At 44.5% G+C, this 23,604-nt stretch overlaps 1 protein-coding gene across 3 annotated transcripts in view; it reads left to right on the forward strand.

Moving 5' to 3' along the window:
* Nucleotides 1-23,604, forward strand: part of SYT2 (synaptotagmin 2) — a 149,499-nt gene that overhangs the window by 50,992 nt on the left and 74,903 nt on the right. For 2 of the 3 annotated variants that reach the window (XM_079979663.1, XM_079979667.1), the window contains exon 2: nucleotides 17,979-18,019. The exons of the other annotated variant lie outside the window; for it this stretch is intronic. The gene's annotated coding sequence lies outside the window, so the exon portion shown is untranslated. The remainder of the gene's footprint in view (nucleotides 1-17,978; nucleotides 18,020-23,604) is intronic. 3 annotated transcript variants of the gene reach the window in all.

Genomic DNA, 23,604 nt, shown 5'->3' on the forward strand with positions numbered 1-23,604 from the left:
CACCACCAGTTTCAGGCTGCAACAAAAGGGGGGGGGAAGAAACCAATAAACTCTTTTAAAATTGGCAACAGTGCCACGAGCGGATCTGATCTCAACAGCTGCCCCATAATGAATTGGAACTCAAGAAAAACCATCTTCTAAAACTTACGTTCTATTAAAAATTTTATTGCATGTTTTTGTGGTTGTGATTTTACTATTTTAATGGTTGTGTTTTGTTTTAATTGTGAAATTCTTGTAATCCATTCTACGATCATTGAGTGAAGGGCAGGCTATTACTACTACTAGTAGTAGTACTACTACTACGGCTAATATTATTACTCATTTTGTAGGCACCACTGAATTCCGTTTTTCAGCTGTTGCTACAGCACACTCCTCCGCTCAGCTGTGTGATCTCGGACTGCATGTGAGGAATTGCTTGTTTGAAAATCCCCTCCTGTGTCAAAATTTCTCTGTATGTGGAAAATGTACCCATCAGGGAGAACGAGCCTTTCTCGTACTATAACAGCAGTCACATTAATAATGTGGCTAGTGATTAATGCCCAGTCCTGTATTCCAGATAGCCCTATGAAGGATCTTAATAATGCATATGGCTTAAAATTAAAGTGCCGAAACATATTCTCTTTGATTTAGTGTTGCAATTATAGAATGTTAGAAGTTATCCATAGTATAGTCTGATCTATATATTTGTTTAAGAAGTTATGTTACTGACAAAGGAAGTGAGGGGAACATTATATCAAATGTGTAACATATGCACGCACACATGCGCGCGCACACACACACAAACACAAAATGATTTTAGGAGGACTTTAAACCAGGACTACTGAGCGGTAGGTACTTTTGACTAATGGAGATATAGAAATGCAACTGCAATGCATAGCAATGGTGAAGCCATTTTGAATCTAAGGCATCCATCTTGGATTCAAATCGACATCAGGTCAAAAAGGATATATATCCCAAGGTAAACAAGTCAAAGGGCCAATAGATGTGAACTAATCCCACATCATATCTACTTCACAATATACCAGGGCACCCTATGGACACTAATGAACGTGTGTGTGTGTGTGTGTGTGTGTGAGAGAGAGAGAGAGAGAGAGAGAGAGAGAGAGAGAGAGAGAGAAATCTATCCCTACATAGGTGCTCATTAGACCACCTGAAAGGGCTTTTTCTCTCGGCCTGTTCAAAACTTGCAGCTATTTCTCCATGCAACTTTCAAATCCTGAAGCTAGAATTTCAAGGCTGTTGGGGAAAATATCTCCAGTCATCAAGAACAATTAACAGTCTTTTGTCAAGTCACTTACTGCCCACCAAGGAAATATCAACTTTTATACCTGACTATTAGAAAGCAATCAGCTTAACGAAGGATGGTTTCCTGGCAGCTGAAACAGTATGTTGCAACTGCAAAGCGGAAAGCACATACCGTATTTTTCGCTCCATAGGACGCACTTTTCCCCTCTATGGAGCGAATGCAGGGGGGAGGCAGGCAGGAAAAGCCCCCATGAGCCGCACACAAGCTTCGCGCGGCTCTTACGGGCTTTTCCCCAGGAGGGAGAAGGGACTGACACGGCCAGTCAGTCCCTTCTCCCTCCTCATAGAAAAGCCCACAGGAGCCGCACGCTCCTTAAAGGGTGCGCGGCTCCTATGGGCTTTTGCGGGAGGTGGAGGAATTGCCATACCCTCCAACCGGGAGAGGCTGCGCACGGCTAAAGAGGAAGCCAAGGCAGCGAGTGAGATGGATCGCGCTCACTGCCTTGGCTTCTTTAGCCACGCTTCTTTAGCCAGGCTGGAGAGGTTTAGCTCCCGACTGGAGAGGTTGCGCAGCTATGGCAGAAGCCAAGACAGCCAGTGGGATGGATCCCGCTCACTGTCTTGGCTTCTTTGCTCTTTGGGGCTGGGGGGGGGAGAACCCGGGCTTCCCCCGCAGCCCCGAGAAGCTCTGGGAGAAGCGGACAGGCTGAATCCCCCCCCCTTGATTTCCCCCTCTAAAAACTAGGTGCATCTTGTGGTCTGGTGCGTCCTATAGGGCGAAAAATACGATACCTGTCTTTCTCTTACTGACCACTGAAAGTTGGTGGTGTGTGGTGCAGGGCAACTTCAGGTTGGGAGGTAGACTCTTAAACATCTGGAAGCTATCAGGTTAGTGAAGTGATGGGGTGAGGTCCCTATCCCTGGGGTCAAAGCAACTGACCAAGAACAAGGGTGGATGTCCTTTCACTGGAGCTTGTTTGCTTAACTGCAGTTAAGATTGCTTTCTCAGATAGGTGCTCTAATTCAAGAAGAATGGCTTGCACTGAAATTCTCTGGCACAAGGGGTGGTATTCAGCTAAGATTTACTCTATTGATGTTAGCCTCACTTAGTCATTAATTTCAGTGGGTTTGCTCTGAGTAAAACACACTTGACTGCCACCCTTTGTGGAGTTTTGTTCCCCGTGTATTTCCTTCTATATTATATTATATTAATTATTTATTGCATTCACATCCCATTTTTTTCAACGAGGATCACAAGGTGGTGTGCATTGCTCCCTTTCCTAACTGAATCCCCATCACAATTCTGTGAAGCAGGTTAGGCTAAGAGGCAGTGATTGGCCCAAGGTCGCCCAGTTGGCTTCATCCTAGTCCTACACTCAAGCCACTACACTACACTTGCTCTGCTCTATTTGACTTATTAGATTCCTTTAATATTCAGAGGTTAATCATTCAACACTCTTGATTTCAGTTCTGTCTTTGCTTCTTTTAGTTTCTCATCCAGCTAGCACTACCCTTTCTGGGCCTCGGGACACATTGACAAACTGGAGAAATCGAACAGGGGTACCACACACACAACACAACCAAGCATACACTGCCACTGATTCCATCAGCTACACTAAGACGCTCCTTTGAAGTATTATTTTGGCAAGCAGAAGGTGCCAGGGGACCAGTGGGCACCATGTTGGCAACTACTCTTTTTCTTGCTTGGTCCAATCTTCTTACATATCCTGTCTACTAGAGATTTTGGACCTGAACGTGTTGGTTTGGGGTTTTTTGGTGCAGCATCTAGAATATTTTAAGCACTTTAAAAATAAATAATAGGTTGCACAATAAGCAGAATGAGGAGTGCTAATGCCCTGAAGCTGAATCAGACCTTGTCACTGGGAAAGACATCTGTGGCTCCTCGTTTACCACTGTAATGCTTCACAGCCACCTTCTGTGGGAACATTCCCAGAAAAGTCTTTAAGTAGCCAACAGAAGTAGGAAGAAAATGTGCCAGTTCAGTAATAGCAGCAATCCCAGTGGACCAGTTTGTTCACTTAGTGTCAGGATTATCTGCCTTCAGTGACCAGCACCCAGGGAGAGAGATGGCGAAGAATAAGTGGCAGAGAACAAGGGAAAGAAAGAGGGGAAAAAACAGAGTGGAAGAAGAATGATGGGATTCTTCTCTTCTCTTTTTATTTTCACAGTTTGCTCTTTTCATTCCAACATTTGCTCCTGATAATTCCAGTTTAAGGAGAATGGTCAAGAGCGACAAATCTTGAGTGGCTAATGTAACAAAATAAATACTTTTTCTGACAGGACATGAAAATTCTCAGCGGATGGGTAAACATCCAAAGACAAGTTACAAGCTCACAATTTGGACACACAGAGTAAGTCATTAATGACTGACTGTATCATCAAACAAACACACAGCAGCTATGCAAGCATCAGGGGCACTGGATGCTTCAAGCAGCCTGCGTTGCATCTTAAACCACAGCATTTCATTTACACTTGAGCAAATAGCCCCATTCCTCTTTGGCCCCAACTTAGCTCAGCATTGGATGCTTTGGCATTAAGCTTCTTGGCAAGCATGGTTTACCCCTCACAGAGCTATAAATCCCAGCATCCTTAAAAACGACAGTTCCCAGGATTTTTTAGGGGAAGCCATGTGTTTAAATGTATGGTGTGGATTTCACCTTGGTTTCAGGTCCTAAAAGTCAATCTGTCTACATTTTAAAGGTTTGAGCAATGAAACATAATGCATTACAGTGTTTCTGTGCCTCTGTTCCTGCCTAGAATAAAGGTAAAAGGTAAAGGTACCCCTGCCCATACAGGCCAGTCTTGACAGACTCTGGGGTTGTGCGCCCATCTCACTTAAGAGGCCAGGGGCCAGCGCTGTCCGGAGACACTTCCGGGTCACGTGGCCAGCGTGACATCGCTGCTCTGGCCAGAGCCAGAGTCGCACACGGAAACGCCGTTTACCTTCCCGCTGGTAAGCGGTCCCTATTTATCTACTTGCACCCGGAGGTGCTTTCGAACTGCTAGGTTGGCAGGCGCTGGGACCGAGCAGCGGGAGCGCACCCCGCCGCAGGGATTCGAACCGCTGACCTTTCGATCGGCAAGTCCTAGGCACTGAGGCTTTAACCCACAGCGCCACCTGCGTCCCCCCTGCCTAGAATACCAAATCCAAATACAGTGGTACCTCAGATTAAGTACTTAATTCGTTCTGGAGGTCCGTTCTTAACCTGAAACTGTTCTTAACCTGAAGCACCACTTTAGCTAATGGGGCCTCCTGCTGCTGCTGCACTGCCGGAGCACAATTTCTGTTCTCATCCTGAAGCAAAGTTCTTAACCTGAAGCACTATTTCTGGGTTAGTCTGTAACCAGAAGCATATGTAACCCGAGGTACCACTGTACCAAATAACAAATCCCTTATCCATGTTGTCTGTCATGCTTTTAAACATCTACATTAAATAGCTGAAGTCATCTAGGATTTTGGGGAAAGGGTGTCATCGACATGCGGACGACACACAGTCCTAGCTCTCTTTTACATCTGTTTCAGGGAGATGGTGGAAGTGCTAGATCAGTGCTTGGGATAAAAAATGGACTGGATAAAGGGCCAATAAACTGAGGCTTGGTCCTGACAAGATGGAAGTACTATTGGTGGGTGATTTGTGTTCAGTCTCTCGGTTAAGTTGTGGGTGAACATATCAGACAACACAGCGATTCTTCAAACAGCTTTTGTTTATTCACAGGCCAGAACAGAACTGAACTGAAGGGTTCAGCCAGCCTGCTTATATAGAGGTCCACTAGAAAGCAACAGTAACCATTTTCTATAACTATCCAATCACTGAATGTCACTTTTGATCCCTTATTTGCATATGTGGACCTGAACTATCTACAGTATCCCCCTGCTGGCCCAGGGTGAGAACTTCAGTACATAACACTCCCCTAACAGCATTGCACTCACCCTAAGGGATCCTAATGGACTGAGGCTGGTGCACCTGTCCAGGAGATAAGTTGGTCAATAGTTATCCATGCACTGGAAACCTCAAATACTGCAATGCGCTGTATGAGAATACTGTGTGGTTGTATGAGAGGCAGCCTTTGAAGGCTGCAGTGAGTATACTAACACAGCTGCTAGGGTAATAACTGGAGATGCTTTGGAGGGACATGTTTCACCAGACCATTCAGAGTCCCATTCAAAATGCTGGTGATGATCTTTACCATACATGGCTTGGGTCCTGGATACCTGAAGAAGGTATGCAATTCTGCTTTCAAATCCCACTGGCTGCCAGTTTTCAGTCTGGCAACATGGACTCCCTCCTCCTGCATGAATTTGGCTACCCAACCACACGCAACATCTCTTCATTCCACCATCTTTGGAGGATGCTTAGTGGGACACAAGTGATAAGACCCGCTCTGTTATTAGGCAGAGTGAGGCAACCACCTCAGGAGGAAGGCTTGGGTGGGGAAGTGATGGTAACCCCCAGGTGTTCCTTCTTCTTTTTCTTTTTAAAATGATATTTATTCAAAGTTTCAAAAAGGAAAAAAAATACAAAAGAAAAACAAAAATACAACAACAAAACAGCAAAGAACAGAAAAAAGAATAACAAGAAAAAAAATCCAAATCCAAATTACATCCTTTCATTTACTTATTTCTTGGACCTCCTCACACCTCCCTTTTTGTATTCTATCTTAATTCATTATTTCAGCAAATTCTTCCCATACTTTACAATTTTTATTTAAATGATTTGTCTCAACAATCTGTCTCTCTTGTTTCCCCCCCCCCCGTTAACTCAACATATCCTTTCCAACTTTTATTTTATTCTGTTATCAATTTACCGTTGATTTCTTTACCTTGCCTTACCTTAAGAGCCATAAAATTTCAAAATTTAAACCATATTTATGCATACCTCCTTCAAACCTTTCTACTAAAGCCAATTAATTCCTTTCCAACATATTCTGATATTTCATTAGTATCACACTAATTCATATATATATATATATATATATTCTCTTCTACCACTTCATGGATCACTGCCTTGCCGTGGCGAAGGGGCTTGAAGAACTCAGAGAAGCTATGAACTATGCCGAGCAGGGCACCCAAGATGAACAGGTCATAGTGGAGAGTTTTGACCAAACGTGATCCACCTGGAGGAGGAACCGGCAAGCCACTCCAGTATCCCTGCCAAGAAAACTCCATGGACAAAGACAACAGGCATATAAAAGTTATGACGCTGGAAGATGAGCCCCTCAGGTCGGAAGGCGTCCAACATGCTACTGGGGAAGAGCGGAGGGCAAGTACAAGTAGATCCAGACCTGATGAAGCGGCTGGGCCAAAGCCGAAAGGACGCTCAGTTGCGGATATGCCTGGAAGCGAAAGGAAAGTCCAATGCTGTAAAGAAAAATATTGCATAGGAACCTGGAATGTAAGAACCATGAACATGGGTAAGTTGGAGGTGGTCAAAAATGAGATGGCAAGAATAAATATTGACATCCTGGGCATCAGTGAACTAAAATGGACGGGAATGGGTGAATTCAGTTCGGATGACCATCACATCTACTACTGTGGGCAAGAAACCCGTAAAAGAAATGGAGTGGCCCTCATAGTCAACAAAAGAGTGGCAAAAGCTGTACTGGGATGCAATCTCAAAAATGATAGAATGATCTCGATACGAATCCAAGGCAGACCTTTTAACATCACAGTAATCCAAGTTTATGCACCAACTACTGGTGCTGAAGAAACTGAAATTGACCAATTCTATGAAGACTTACAACACCTTATAGAAGTGACACCAAAGAAGGATGTTCTTCTCATTATAGGGGATTGGAATGCTAAAGTAGGGAGTCAAGAGATAAAAGGAACAACTGGCAAGTTTGGCCTTGGAGATCAAAACAAAGCAGGGCAAAGGCTAATAGAGTTCTGTCAAGAGAACAAGCTGGTCATCACAAACACGCTTTTCCAACAACACAAGAGACGACTCTACACATGGACATCACCAGATGGGCAGCATCGAAATCAGATTGATTATATTCTCTGCAGCCAAAGATGGAGAAGCTCTATACAGTCAGCAAAAACAGGACCTGGAGCTGACTGTGGCTCAGATCATCAGCTTCTTATAGCAAAATTCAAGCTTAAACTGAAGAAAGTAGGAAAAACCACTGGGCCGGTAAGATACAATCTAAGTCAAATCCCTTATGAATACACAGTGGAAGTGAGGAACAGGTTTAAGGATTTAGATTTGGTGGACAGAGTGCCTGAAGAACTATGGGTGGAGGCTCGTAACATTATACAGGAGGCAGCAACGAAAACCATCCCAATGAAAAGGAAATGCAAGAAAGCAAAGTGGCTGTCCAATGAGGCCTTACAAATAGTGGGGGAGAGAAGGCAAGCAAAATGCAAGGGAGATCGTGAAACATACAGGAAATTGAATGCAGATTTCCAAAGAATAGCAAGGAGAGACAAGAAGACCTTCTTAAACAAGCAATGCAAAGAAATAGAGGAAAGCAATAGAATGGGAAGAACCAGAGATCTGTTCAAGAAAATTGGAGATATGAAAGGAACATTTTGTACAAAGATTTCCATAATAAAGGACAAAAGTGGAAAGGACCCAGCAGAAGCAGAAGACATCAAGAAGAGGTGGCAAGAATACACAGAGGAATTATACCAGAAAGAAATGGATGTCTCATATACCCCAGGTAGTGTGGTTGCTGACCTTGAGCCAGACATCCTGGAGAGTGAAGTCAAATGGGCCTTAGAAAGCACTGCAAATAACAAGGCCAGTGGAAGTGATGGTATTCCAGCTGAACTATTTAAAATTTTAAAAGATGATGCTGTTAAGGTGCTACACTCAATATGCCAGCAAGTTTGGAAAACTCAGCAGTGGCCAGAAGATTGGAGAAGATCAGTCTACATCCCAATCCCAAAGAAGGGCAGTGCCAAAGAATGCTCCAACTATCGCACAATTGCACTAATTTCTCACGCTAGCAAGGTTATGCTTAAAATTCTACAAGGAAGGCTCAAGCAGTATGTGGACCGAGAACTCCCAGAAGTGCAAGCTGGATTTAGAAGAGGCAGAGGAACCAGAGACCAAACTGCAAACATGCGCTGGATTATGGAGAAAGCTAGAGAGTTCCAGAAAGACATTTACTTCTGCTTCATTGACTATGCAAAAGCCTTTGACTGTGTCGACCATGGCAAACTATGGCAAGTTCTTAAAGAAATGGGAGTGCCTGATCACCTCATCTGTCTCCTAAGAAATCTCTATGTGGGACAAGAAGCTACAGTTAGAACTGGATATGGAACAACTGATTGGTTCAAAATTGGGAAAGGAGTACGACAAGGCTGCAATTTGTCTCCCTGCTTATTTAACTTATATGCAGAATTCATCATGCAAAAGGCTGGGCTGGATGAATCCCTAGCCGGAATTAAGATTGCCGGAAGAAATATCAACAACCTCAGATATGCAGATGACACAACCTTGATGGCAGAAAGTGAGGAGGAATTAAAGAACCTTTTATTGAGGGTGAAAGAGGAGAGTGCAAAATATGGTCTGAAGCTCAACATCAAAAAAACGAAGATCATGGCTACTGGTCCCATCACCTCCTGGCAAATAGAAGGGGAAGAAATGGAGGCAGTGAGAGATTTTACTTTCTTGGGCTCCATGATCACTGCAGATGGTGACAGCAGCCACGAAATTAAAAGACGCCTGCTTCTTGGGAGAAGGGCAATGACAGGCCTAGACAGCATCTTGAGAAGTAGAGACATCACCTTGCCAACAAAGGTCCTTATAGTTAAAGCTATGGTTTTCCCAGTAGTGATGTATGGAAGTGAGAGCTGGACCATAAAGAAGGCTGATCGCCGAAGAATTGATGCTTTTGAATTATGGTGCTGGAGGAGACTCTTGAGAGTCCCATGGACTGCAAGAAGATCAAACCTCTCCATTCTGAAGGAAATCAGCCCTGAGTGCTCACTGGAAGGACAGATTGTGAAGCTGAGGCTCCAGTACTTTGGCCACCTCATGAGAAGAGAAGACTCCCTGGAGAAGACCCTGATGTTGGGAAAGATGGAGGGCACAAGGAGAAGGGGGCGACAGAGGACGAGATGGTTGGATAATGTTTTCGAGGTTACCAGCATGAGTCTGACCAAGCTGCGGGGGGCAGTGGAGGACAGGAGTGCCTGGTCTTCTCTGGTCCATGGGGTCACGAAGAGTCGGACACGACTAAACAACTAAACAACAACAATTCTCTTCTAATTAAATCCAACATCCCTTCTTCCTGGTTTCGGGTTATGTCAGTCCATTCTAACCATTACATCCTGTCCATCAATCTGGTGTTCTAATGTCCGAGGCTCTCAGGTCTCTTCTACGCCCCCTCTGCAGATTTTCTTGTTCCTGTTTATACTTGCACCCTTCCTTGTCCCTTGTTGGTTTCTTTCATAGTTTCTTCCCTCTCTCCTTGAGGAGAGGGTCTCCGGGGAATTCCAAACGGTAATAATCTTTATTTTCTTTCATCAAGTTAGCCCATTCCCCAGAATCCCCCTCCCCTATTTTAATTTTGTAATCCAAAATGTAGTTATTCCAAAAGTAGCTGTCAACTTGTTTCACAGTCCCACCAGAGCTAAGAGCTTCCTTGACTCCAGGCACTTCCAGACACACTCCAAATTCAATCTTCCAATGTTGCGGCTTTTGATCATGCAGGACTTTGGATCTTTCCCTTTGTATCTTTTGAGGTGCAATCGCAGCCTCTTCCATCTTCATCTGCCCTTGGACTTGCCTTATGCCAGTTTCCTGCGTTAGTTGTTGTAAAATTTCTTTGTCTTTGTTTCCTGTTGGTTCATATTTACTGGCTACAGCAGTCATAAAGTCCAACTTTTCATTCATCAAGTTCATTTTCTCATGCAACTGCTGCAGCATAGCCATTGTTTTGCCAAGGGCAGACGTTAGAACTTCCTCCCTGCACATTTCTGTTCAAGGTCAAATAGCTGGTCCCACGGTCTAATTCTCACAGCTATAACATTTCCCTGTGAACTGCAGCAACAAACTGACAAGCTCCCTCTAGGGGACACAGTTTCTAACGTCCATCTTTAAAAAGTATCCAACAAAGGGAAATTTACTTTCGATTTTCAAATACTTTGTTTCCTTAAAATACAAAAATGCAGAAAGCAGCATTGAAGTTCATTTGTTTCTCTTTTTTAACTATCTGTCAAAAGTGTTCCATTCTCAATCAATGGAAATCTCCAACCATTTCTGTCCTGACACCCTGCCCCCAGGTTTGGGACGGTAGAAACTTATATTCCTTTACTCTTTCTCTGCAGGATTAAACGGTCAAAGTCCCCCCCCCCCTTTTCTCCTGCTGTCAAGGGGGTTTTGTTGGTTATAAATGCAGGAAATTTCAATCTTTGGATCAATTTTCCAGGCTATTTAGCTTGCAAAATCTTTACTTCAGTCTGTTTACAAAAAGCGGAAGGCGGACTTCCTGTTTAGACCTTCCCGCTTCGTTGCCTAATTCATAAATTTCATAAGTTTCTTAATCAAATCTTCCGTTTTTACTCACGGGTACTTGTTTTAGGCGGGACGCAGGTGGCGCTGTGGGTTAAAGCCTCAGCGCCTAGGGCTTGCCGATCGAAAGGTCGGCGGTTCGAATCCCTGCGGCGGGGTGCGCTCCCGCTGCTCAGTCCCAGCGCCTGCCAACCTAGCAGTTCGAAAGCACCTCCGGGTGCAAGTAGATAAATAGGGACCGCTTACCAGCGGGAAGGTAAACGGTGTTTCCGTGTGCGGCTCTGGCTTGCCAGAGCAGCGATGTCACGCTGGCCACGTGACCCGGAAGTGTCTCCGGACAGCGCTGGCCCCTGGCCTCTTAAGTGAGATGGGCGCACAACCCCAGAGTCTGTCAAGACTGGCCCGTACGGGCAGGGGTACCTTTACCTTTACCTTTACTTGTTTTAGAGTCCAATTGTCATCAGGAAAAAGTCAGCGCTCTCCAGCGATGGCTGTGCGGCTTCCCTCCGTGAAAGTAGTAGTCAGTTCGCAGCACCGCGCTGCTCACCCCACTCCGCTCCGGAGCCCCCCAAAAGGGGTTTCCCCGTGAGTGGGGGAGGCGCTCTTGGTGCTCTGCCGAACCCCACGTTCCCAAGCTTCTCCGCTTGGGATTTCTAGCGGGTCCCCACCTTCGCTGCGGTGGGAAGACCCAGTTTCCACGGAGCCCGTTCCTCCGATCGGAGGAACTCCACCATTCGCCGATGGTGCTAACCCAGAAGTCCCCCCAGGTGTTCCTTCTGAACCCCCAGGCATTATTCTCTGTTGGAGGGCAGGGCTGTGACTGCAACATGGCCTGCTCTGTATCCTTAAACCTAGCCTGCTGCCCCCAAGTGGGGTGCTGGGGTATCCACATGTGTAAGTAAATAAATGGTGAGATGAAAATGGTCACTTGAATGGCTTCCAAGTCTGTACATCACTTTCAAGTCATTCTCTTTTATTGATGTGCCCCCCCCCCCAAAAAAAAAACCCAGTAAAAAAATCATTTTGCCATTATTTCAGGACATCCTTTTTGCACCAGAGAAAGGCAGCTATGGGTCTGACTGTGCTGGCAGTGCGTTTATTATGTGTGTGAGAAAAAACCTTTTGTTACCATTGTCAAAAGACTTTTCAAAGTCTGTACGCTTTCTGTTTACCTGTCTCGGTATTTTTGGCTGACTTTTGAAGCTGCTGTATACTAAGTGAGGTGTATGATTCTAGCCCACTGCTGTCTTACTGTGACTGATCAGTTGTTCTCCCCGGTCTTGGGTGGAAGCCTTTTCCAACCTGGCTGCTGTCCTTTAACTCAGAGATAAGGAACCCGTGGCTCCCCAATTCAAATATTGCTGAAGTAAAACTCCCATTATCACTGATTATTAGCCATGCTGTCTGGGGCTGATGGCAGTCAGAGTCAGACAATGTCTGGAGGGCCATAGGTTCCACATCCATGCTTTTATGGGAGATACCAGAATACGTTTGTCAATAAAACAGATGTACTGTGCATCTGTGTGTCAGGCAGGCTGGAGAGGGCATACAGCAACACAGTGCGGACCATAGCCAATAGGAGGCACTGCTGGTCCACCGTGGTGCAGTAGTTAGAGTATTATACGTGGATGTGGGAGACCAGGTTTCAAATCCCCACTCAGCCATGAAGCTTAGTGGGTGATGTTGGACCAGTTACTTCTTCTCAGCCTAATCTACCTCACAGGGTTGTTGTGGGGTTTAAATTAGGAGGGTGGGAACCATGTACACAGCACTGAGCTTCTTGGAAAAAGGTGGGACATAAATATAATAGATAGATAGATGATGATAGAGATAGATAGATAGATGATAGATAGATAGATGATAGATAGATAGATGATAGATAGATAGATGATAGATAGATAGATGATAGATAGATAGATAGATAGATAGATATAGATAGATAGATATAGATAGATGATAGATAGATAGATAGATAGATAGATAGATAGATAGATAGATGATAGATAGATGATAGATAGATAGATAGATGATAGATAGATAGATAGATTAGATAGATAGATAGATAGATAGATAGATAGATAGATAGATAGATGATAGATTATAGATAGAGACCATAATTCGCCACATAATGGTTGCAGATTTTATGCCATTTTCACAAAAGGAGGGTGTGTGCATTATGCAGTGAATTACAGGGGTGGAGGCAGAGGAAAGGGTCTTGGACCAGCAGCAGAGGTGGTCGCTTGCCCACTGCTTCCCCTTCTTGGCTGGGATGTCCTGGGGCACAAGTCCAAGGCGACGGCAGCAGCAACAGCAGCCACCTTGCCTCCTCCAGCTACGATACCTCCGCTCAGGGCTGGCAAGCCAATGAAGGCCCAGACTCGAGCTCTCACTGCTTCAGGAGCCACCAGGAGCCCCCCCCCCCCCACCATGCCAACTCCCAGCTCACCTGACTCTAAGAGAGGCAGCTGCCCTGGACCCCCATGCAGCACCAGGAAGCACCCAAGGCAGCCTGGGAGCTCATGGCTGAGACAGAGAGGTGCAAGGAGTCTTGGATGTTTATCTTTTTAAAAAGGTGGCTGGGGGAGGAAAGGAAGGGGCCCAAGGCCTGGCAGAGTCTCAAAAGTTGCCACACGACTATTATGCAATGGAAGCTAATCATCCAATTTTTTGAGTGACAAAAGAGAATGCAACTATTAAGCAATGGCGACGATTATGCAGTGAATTGTGGTAGATGGAAGCATGCATGCACTGGAGAGCAAATGTTTGCAAAACATAGCGTGCTGTAGTCATATATGTGTGACTTTTTGCATTGTGGGACCAGTTCTCTAGAATTCTCTCCCTTTAAAGCTGAAGCAAGCCCAAACACTGTAGGGTTTGTGATGTACATTTGAAAAACCTTTTTCTTATGGAAATACCCTATTTTATTTCCACAGTTTTTAATTATTGTTGGTTTTTATTTTTTAAAAAGCTGTTTTGTGATCTGTATTCTGTATTACATCCTGCATCTGTTCTTCACTTTTATGCTGGTTTATTCTTTAGCTGGACCGCATTCCATGCTTTTATATCTTATTGCCAGATGGAGTTGTTGTTTTTTTAAATTAGGGATTGCAAGCTGCTTTGTGGAGGAAGATCCTCAAAAAGAAGAGCATACATTTTTTTCCAATAAAAACATAACATCAATGTAGGTTCCCCAGCATGATTTTGGACCCTGATGGTGCATTGCAGCAGGTTACCTGCTGGAGACTTTTTTTCTCCAACATGTGGGAAACGGTATAGTAAGCAACTGGGATCCACTTGAGAAGGCGGGGCTAACTAGTGCATCTCCAATCTCCCTCTCATTGGCCCTTCCTCATGGGCCCTGGCAGTAACTACACTTGCTATTTCTCCAATTGCCATCTGAGATAGTTATTTTAGTTGGCTTCACTTCTCCCTTCCTTTGCTTGATATCCAAAAGTGCTGAATGACTGGTTTATACAAATAAAAATAAGATTCTGACAAAAGCCATGCGACTCCACTCGACAGACAAAAAGGCAGAGAAGCTGAGAGTTCTTATTTCTGAGCTGGAGGTAACTTCAGCTCAAATAAAACCCTTGCCAGCAAGAGGTTCCATAGCCGGATGTGACTTAATGATACCTCAATTGCATTTTCATCCCTGGATCCCAAGGAGCTTTAGTTCTGATTCTGCCAAGCCCATTAACCATCAGCCTAACGGCAAGGTGTGGCCTGCTGCTGCCACCGATCTGGGCTTATGGTGGAACTGGGAGGCCATTCAATGAAGATGAAGAGGCAGAGGCACAAACTCCTTACCTCAATTGCTTCCCTAAACCTCCAGCAGCCGCCGTGGTGATCCATCTTCTCCCTGTGATTAGCACATAAATTACCTCCAGTGGTCTGAAACACTTCAATTATTCAGAGTAGTTTTAGCATCCTCTGTAAAGAGTGGGCGAAGAAGGAATAAAGAGAGGCAAGTCAAAAAGACCAAGAGAACCCAGGAGGGAACCCACTTATCAAAGGACGTGATGACCTCTCGGGCTGCACAGCTTCTGATTCTTCTCATGCTGAGCCCTCTTTGAATTTGTCCTCTGAGGTGATTTCTGCATAGGGAATTGTCTGGATCTCAGACATGCACCTTCCCTGTGCACCATTTGTGGCAAGTTGTGCTGCAGGTATGCACACAATCTGCAAGATTCCCAAACCTGACAAACAAGGAGAATCTCATGTTGGTTTGCCCAAGGTACATGGCTGCAGGAACATTGTACGTGTGAGAAAGCCCACGCCACATCATAATTCTGCCACTTCCTGGTAAGCAGTTCCTGTGTTCTTCCTTGCATATGGGGACTACTGGTGTGCACAGAGCAGCACATGAATGTGAAAGAGAGATAACGAAGAAGTCTTTGCTCAGTCTTGCAAAGAAGTTGAAGGTTGGAGCCCTGAGGTAACTAGGCACAACCTTCTGGGAAGCTACACCTCCTTCAATAGTCCTCAAGAGCAAAAGTCCTGTCAATCTAAAGAATCATGGGACAAATTATGGTGTGCACCACTCCAGATGTTGTTGGACAACAACTTCCATCACCCCTGACCATTGGCCATCCTGGCTGGGTTTGATGGTAGTTGCATCCTAACAACAGATGGGCGGTCACTGGTTATCTCCCCCTGCTTTGCAGCCTGGCTCTCCACACATTTTCTCAAAAGAACCAGTGTGGTGCAATGGTTATGGGAGACAAGACCAGGATTCAAATCCCTGCTCAGTCATGAAGCTCACTTGAGTCTCAGCCTAACCTACCGCACAGGGTTCTTGTGGGGATTCAGCAAGGAGGGGTGGAATCATGTATGTCACCTTGAGATGCTTGTTGAAAAGGATAGAATAGAAATGCAATAAAGAAATAGATAAGTTCCACTGACTTCAGTCTGGTCTATCACCACATAAATGTGCATAGCATTTAATTTAATTGCGCTCATTAAGCAGTTAAAAGTTTGCTGCCCCGTTTAGTAAAGGCTCAGCAATGTATAGCATGTTTGTTCCCGCCGGACGGAGGATAGGCTGGGGCAGTTTCTGTGTTTTAGCAATGCTTTTTTATATCTCCAGAGGACTGCCTGAGCAGCTGCAGTCATGTTTGTGCTACTTCTTAAGATATTCAGGTGATGGATTGGAAGGAACTGAGGTGGATGGGGGGTTTATGCATTGAAATTAATAATAAATAATGTAGCACACTGACTAGCAGACCAAGGAAATTGTCAGAGCGCGCGCACACACCACGGATATGCTGAGCGTGCTGTTCTTTGGTGGACTGGGTACATTGGAGGCTGCCATGCTGATCAAGCATATTTCTGAAACCAAGGCAGCTGTTGACCAGCCCTAGGTCACATTGCAGCTCATGGTGGGAAGTGCTGGCAGCACTGGACACAAAAACTGGGGCATGGGTGGGCATTGACAAGACAAGCACATTTTGAGGGGATGGGGAAATCAGCTTTGTCCCACCTGAACATTCCCATTGATTTAGATTTAGCTGACTTTCATTCAAGGCAATGTGCTTAAGATTGCAGCCATTTTTTAAGCTCCATTTTAAAGCTCTAGGGCACCCAGGTTTGAATTCCTGCTAAGGAACTAAGCTTACTGGGTGACCATGGGAAAGGCAGTATTTTTCAGACTAAACTAGTGAGGATACAATAAGAGAACTGTGTATAAGCCACCACAAGCTCCTTGGAGAAAAGTCAGGGAACAAATATGTAGAAAAATGGTCTCCACATTACTCAATTTTTGTGTCACTTCCAATTCAGTTAGCTCATTAACAAAGATATTCTCTGGATGCTTCCAGGGTTCCTGTATTAACTTGGGTCCAGCTATTCAAAAGCTCCTGAGCAGCACATCTCTCCCCCCCCTCCTTCCTCACTGCATTACCTCATTTCTTTCTATATCTGACCCAGATTGCTTCCTGCAGCTGAAGAATCAGGTTGCCTTTGATTGACCTGGAAACAATCATGAGTTAGCAGCTTTGCTTCTTCCTTCAGCCCCCCTAAAAACACCCTGAATCTTAATCTGTTGTGCATTTTCATCCAAATCTTTTCAGCCTTTCTTTCACACACACTACAATAGCTCTGCGCAGTTCTGCTAAATTCAGTGTGCCAATTTGCACACCCTGGAGATTTGACCTCATACTTTCCAGCCAAGGCAGAGCCCATTGGGACTTATATTGATGGAGTGTGCAGCAGGTGTAGTTATTTTGTGTAGCTGTCACAGATATCTAGCTGGACATCAAACTAGTGGAGTCCAATTACTGAAGCTTTGCAGCGGGTCTGTTAGAGTCTCCACGCCAAAGCAGTGTTCTAAACACACATACTTGATGGCATCAATATATGTGGGGCTTATTTAAAAGTCCAAATGTTAAGATTTGTATATGTGCTGTAAGCCATCCAGAGTGGCTGGGAAAACTCAGCCAGATGAGTGGGATAATTAATAATTTTATTATTTAGATAAGGTTTGACACATATAAGCAGATTCATCAGAGAACTAGTTTCACTCTAAATTAATTGCCTTATTGTATATTGGCATCTTAGTATTTTCTAGTTACCAGAGGGTTTGTCATCTAGATGGTATTTAAAATATGGGCACTCAGGGCTGATTTTCTTAAGAATGGAGAGGTTTGATCTTCTTGCAGTCCATGGGATTCTCAAGAGTCTCCTCCAGCACCATAATTCAAAAGCATTTCTGTAGATTATAGCAACTCAGCTTCCTCAAACTGCAAGTTTTTCTGCTGCAGTGGGCATAACTGGAAGAGGCCAACAACATCCTGCTCTCTGACCCACATATTAATTAGGCAAGCCAGGTCAGCCTCCTCATCCAACCAAACACTAAGAAACTGACCTGCCATGCAGCAGCTGAGGGCTGGCAGGGAGGGGAACTTCCTTGTTTCGGGGAAGGGCCAATACAGTGCACAGTAGAGTCCCCCACATCTGGCTTACGCCTCTCTTGCATTCCTTCACCTAACCAGAATCACAGAAATAGGCATTCCCCACACACCTTCCAACTAAGACCTTTTCTGAATGCAACAGCGACACCATTTTAGAACATACATGACACTGTAAAACCAAGGTTATTACTTCTATGGAAAGTATGCCTTCAAATGAGTGATTAGTTTTGTTTTGTTTCCACAAATAACTTTTTTTGTCATTGCACATATCTGCTTTTGTCTGCTTGCTTGGGAGCTGAAGCTGACTTTATTTTTATTTATATATTATGCTTACTTACAGGCCATTCAAATTGTGCTCCAGGCACTGAGACCAACCTGCTGGTGAGTACCCACTCTTCTTACTCTAGAATCTCATTCTAAGTGTTTGTGAATCCATGGCTGCACTATCACAATAAATAGGAGGATGTGTCTGTGAGGAAGGCACACTGACACGTCTGTGCTGTTTTATTGAACCTGTGGAGGAACCATATGAAAGAGGCATTTTCCTCTGCCCCCAGCATAAGTATCTCATTATGAAAGTGCATACTCATTAAAATATCATCCATAATTGAAAGCATATTTTTCCTTAAACCTCCAGGCAGCATCCTTACCATATTCCCAAACTTCTTGGATTTAATTAAAAAGAAATCTTACCTCCTTTAAAACTTGTTTGAGCTAGGTTATGTTGAGATCAGTTTCTCATCTCATCAGTTTCTCATGGAGTTTTTAGGTACCATACATAGAAGTTTTATCAGGCTGGCTCTTCAGGAGAGTTCGTTGGAGAGCAGCAGGAAATGAGTGGACCTCAGGACTAGGAGTGGGGAAGAATGAGGGAAACTGTAGAAGAACATCAGTATATCCCACTTGGTGAAAAAGTGATGTTTGTATTTTGAAGGCCTATTTAAACAATGCAGTTTTCAGAAGACTCCTAAAAGGAGGCAAGGGTGGTTAAAGCACATTTAACACACAATTCAGTGCACTCGACTTCCCCCAAAGAATCATGGGAATTGTAATTCATGATCACAGAGCTACAAACCCCACTAGCTTGTTCTGAGAGACCACCAACACTGTAGCTTACAAATGCCCAGGCATGAACAGATTATATTAATATACTAATATATTTCTTTGCCAGGTTGTTACGTAGACTGGTATAATATGTGATTTAGCTTCCACCATTTCCCTATGCAAGCAATTACACTGGATCAAGAATAGGGAAACTGTGACCCTCCAGATGTTTTTGAGCTGCAAATCGCAACACCCTGTCCATTGCCCAACCACATCTGGAGGGCCACAAGTTTACCATTTCTGCCCTAAACAATGCTTTTTTTTACTGCACACACACACATCTAGTCATCTGCCTTTCCTCTTCATTTGTATTGTTATCCTGTTGAATATTTGCAGACAGCTGTTTGTTATTCAAGGGACGTGGGTGGCGCTGTGGTCTAAACCACAGAGCATAGGGCTTGCTGATCGGAAGGTCGGCAATTCGAATCCCCGTGATGGGGTGAGCTCCCATTGCTCGGTCCCTGCTCCTGCAAACCTGACAGTTCGAAAGCATGTCAAGTGCAAGTAGATAAACAGGTACCATTTACTAACATTGTACCAGATAACATATCATGGCTTTCCTTGTAACTTAATTATCTGAAGCAAAGGTAGATCTAGACCCCAAAACTCCTCTCTGAAGCGTTTCCTTCATCCTAGACAACAGCTCAGCTCAGCTCTTTAACTCTTGCTTTGTTATGGTAATGTTGCAAAACTGGGATATGAAGCCAGGCTGCCTATCATTGTTGGAGCAGGAAGAGCAGCCTTGGCCAATGCTTTTGGAGAAATGAGGGAGGTTCAAGCTCCAATCACACTTATATGGGAGCAAGCCCATTTGAATGCACTGGGGTTTGCTTCTGTGTAATGATTTATAGGCTCCAACAGCACATGAAAGCTTTTTTTTGCTGGGAGGAGCAGCTGCTGGATTCTATAAAAGAGGCAATAGCTGTGAAACCTACTGATTTATAGACATGAAGAAGAAAGGAAAGCAAACCCTTTCTGAGAGTGGGGTTGGAAAATATTTTTATGCCATACGTGGCTGCAGATGGGGGACTAATAATAACAATAACAATAACAACAATAATAATTTATTTCTACCCCGCCCATCTGGCTGGGTTTTCCCAGCCACTCTGGGCGGCTTCCAACAGAAGATCAAAAACACATTAAAACATCAGTCATTAAAAACTCCCCTAAACAGGGCTTGTTTTGTTTAGGCTTTAGCCAGTTTTGTTTAGGCTTTAGAGGTGATCCCAAGTACTTCCTTGAACAAGGTTCAGAGACAAATAAGAAGCCAAGGCAGTATTCCCAAGTATTCTGTTTGGTGGTCTGGGGAGATCCTATGCATCAGCTGTAGCTTCCAAGATTGTCCTCGGGGGTACATAAACTATTTCAAATGTCAGATTAAAGTTACGTGTCACTGGGAATATCTGAATCAGGGTAGCATGTGATTTAGAAGTTGAAGCTGTGGTTGGAATCAAAAGGTACACATATGGTTAGGGATGTGATAGGGTTAGGGATGCAGTGCATTATATTTGCCATTGACACAGCTGCTCAGTCACAGAAGGGGAAGCTGAGTCCCTCCATTTCCTGAATGCCTGTCCTCTTTCCTTTGATCTTGAGGCCGTCTATGTACAACAGAAACTCTTTCTGCAACAACCCATATAACTTCAAATCACCAGATTGGGATCCAGGAGCTAGGTTTGGGCTAGAGGCCATGATTACCCCAAGGAGACAGAGCACTAAGAGTAAAGTGGGGGAGGGGATGCGCTTATCATACACCATCCGGCAGAGCCACAGGCAAGACAACTGATGGAAGTACTAAGAATTACATAGGAATATAAGATGATCCTGCCGGATCAGACCAGTGGTGTATCTGGTCCAGAATCCTGTTCTCACAGTGACTAACCAGATGACTGTGGGAAGCCTGGAATCTGGCGCCACTATGCAGGTTGACGGAGTGGAATATGATTCGACCTAGAGTTAGCAAACTCTCTGCTTTTAGCTCCAAAGACTTCCACATCACCAGCATCTCAGGATCTAACTCCCATATGCTAATAGCAGCATACTCTGTCAGACATGCAAAGCAGCCTCTAGGGTTTGTAGAGCTGACTATACCAGTTGGTGCTAGATCTTGCCATACTAAAACAATCACCACCATTAACCTCCCCACCCACCTGGCCAATAAGCAGCTTTGTTTGTTTTCTCTTTGTTTTCATTTGCATCTTACCATCACACAGTCTGGTGTGCCATTTGGCTTCCTGAAAATCCCAGCTTTTGGGTAGGCAGTGGTGTGATAAAATATGGTAGGCAGATGATCTTTTCCTACAGAGACGAACCATAAATGATGACAAAGAAGACAGAACACATTCCCAGAGTGAGCATTTAGTTATATTTATTGGCTCATCCATTTAAGGCCAAGCAAAAGCAGGGAGGCTTGAATTCTGTCTCAGAAAAAGGCACTCAGTCATCTGCAACAGTCTTACTCTAATTTCCCATGTAAATGCCATCACAGTAGCACACGGAGCAGGGCAAGGCATCATTAATTTCAGAAACTCTCTTGCTTGAAGAGTCAAGGCAATACTGAACATGAGAAAACAAAGCTCTGAATTAAGGTCTTCCATATTAACAGGCTCCCAAACACCAAGATTGAAAACCCCCATAAAAGACATTTTATTCATAAATATTATTATTTATTTAAAGCAATTTTTTTTACCCTGCTCTTCATGTAAAAAAGGCTATTGGAGCAGCTAACAAAAATCTAATCTAAAGAAACACAACACTCAAGGAAAGGGAATTGGGAGAGAGGAGGAAAAATATTGCTATGGATTTTGTGGGTACCCTGACTCCCCCATGTTGTGGGTGCCCTGACCCCCTCTAGATTCCTGGGTGCTAGCGTTTGATCAGTGCTTTGAGAATGTAGATGAGCTGACAGCTGTTTGATTCAATAGTGTAAAAATGCCTGCCAAACTTTTTCTGCATCAGGGTATCACCAGGAAATATGCCATCAAGGGGAATCTCGTACCAGTCCTGGAGATTGGGGTGACCCCTAACAGTATTATAATGGTTGGCTTTGTTACCCAGATGGCTAGAATTATACATACTATGTACTGCACCGTTCTCCTTATTTGCTTGCTTGCTCTTCTTTTCTTTCTTCCATTTTGCTGTGCCTCTCCTCCTGTTGCTTTGTTTTCACGAGTTCAAGTTTAATCTGATTCTTTTCACTTCCCTCAGGGCAAGATTCTTTTCACTTCCCTCAGGGCAAGATGGTTCCTCAGAAGCCCCTTGGGTGGCGGTCAGGGGAAGGAGGTGCTGCCACTGGGAGCTGGTGATCATACAATTCAACTATTGCTTCAGTTTGCATGTGGGCAAAACCAATCATTTTGCACTTCCCAAAACAAAATGAAATGCAGCCATCAATCAAAAGTCACACTACTGAGAATTTTCGCAAAATGAAATGCAGCCATCAATCAGAATTCATGCTACTCCAAATTTTGCAATGCAGCTCTCTTACCAAAGAGAATATTCATAAGTGTGGGATGAGTATTGTGTGGCAGCTGTAACGGTGCTAGTTCTGCTGGTTGAAGTGGTCAGGTGGGCCAATAAACTGGTCCCAAACCGTTAAGGGCTTTATACACTAATAGTAACACCTCGAACTTGATCCTGGCATGGGATCCATGGTGCCAAGCAGGAATGACAGGATCTGTCAGAGGAGGAGCCCGAGGTAAGGGGTGGAGTTAGCTCAGTCAGGGATGTGCATGAGGACCCCACCCATGGATATCAGATGTCTCAGAAATGGAGGGGGAGGTAATTGAGTCAGTCCCCACCTCGCCTCCCATGGTAGCCAAGGAACTGGTTACTCAATAGGAGGAGCCAAACAGGTCAGAGGGAGAGTTGGATGCCCTAAGGATGCATCACTATCAGTGCAGGTGTGAGCAGGCTCAGCACCCCTCCCCCCCTAAGAGCGCATGATTGTAAGTTCAGTCTTACTTGCTTGTAAATGATGGGCCCCACCTTGCTTCTTTAAAAGTAGTGCAGTGTGTGTGTGTGTGTGTGTGTGTGTGTGTGTGTGTGTAGTGTTAGGACATTTTTACCTTAATAATAATAATAATAATAATAATAATAATAATAATTTTATACCCCACTCATTTGGCTGGGTTTCCCCAGCCACTCTGGGCGGCTTCCAAGAAAATATTAAAATACAATAGTCCGTCAAACATTAAAAGCTTCCCTGAACAGAGCTGCCTTCAGATGTCTTCTAAAAGTCTGGTAGTTGTTTTTCTCTTTGACATCTGGTGGGAGGGTGTTCCACAGGGTGGGTGCCACTACCGAGAAGGCCCTCTGCCTGGTTCCCTGTAACTTGGCTTCTCACATCAAGGGAACCGCCAGAGGTCCCTCGGCGCTGGACCTCAGTGTCCGGGCAGAACAATGGGGGTGGAGACGCTCCTTCAGGTATACTGGACCAAGGCCATTTAGGGCTTCAAAGGTCAGCACTAACACTTTGAATTGTGCCCGGAAACATACTGGGAGCCAATGTAGGTCTTTCAAGACCGGTATTCTAGATCCCATTGATGTGTCCAATGAACCTTGTAACCTGTATCCTGAGCTGAGGCAGAGATCATTTGCTATTTCTTTAATAAAATTAAAATTTTGTACTAACTGCAGTTTCCAGGTCAAGTGCAAGGGAAGCCCCACGTAAGGTATGTTGCAGTAATCTAGTTTTGAAGTCAGCAATGCCTGAACTACCAAGCTCCCTTATTCCAGGAACATTCAAAGCTGCTGTACCAGGCTCAGCTTCTAGCCACTGAAGCTACCTGGTCTTCTAGTACCAAAGCTGGATCTAGAAGCACTCCCAGACTGTGTACCTGCTCCTGAGTGCTGTCCCCATC

The sequence above is a fragment of the Podarcis cretensis genome (assembly GCF_951804945.1).
Source record: "Podarcis cretensis genome assembly, chromosome: 6".
In the NCBI taxonomy this organism is placed as follows: Eukaryota; Metazoa; Chordata; class Lepidosauria; order Squamata; family Lacertidae; genus Podarcis; species Podarcis cretensis.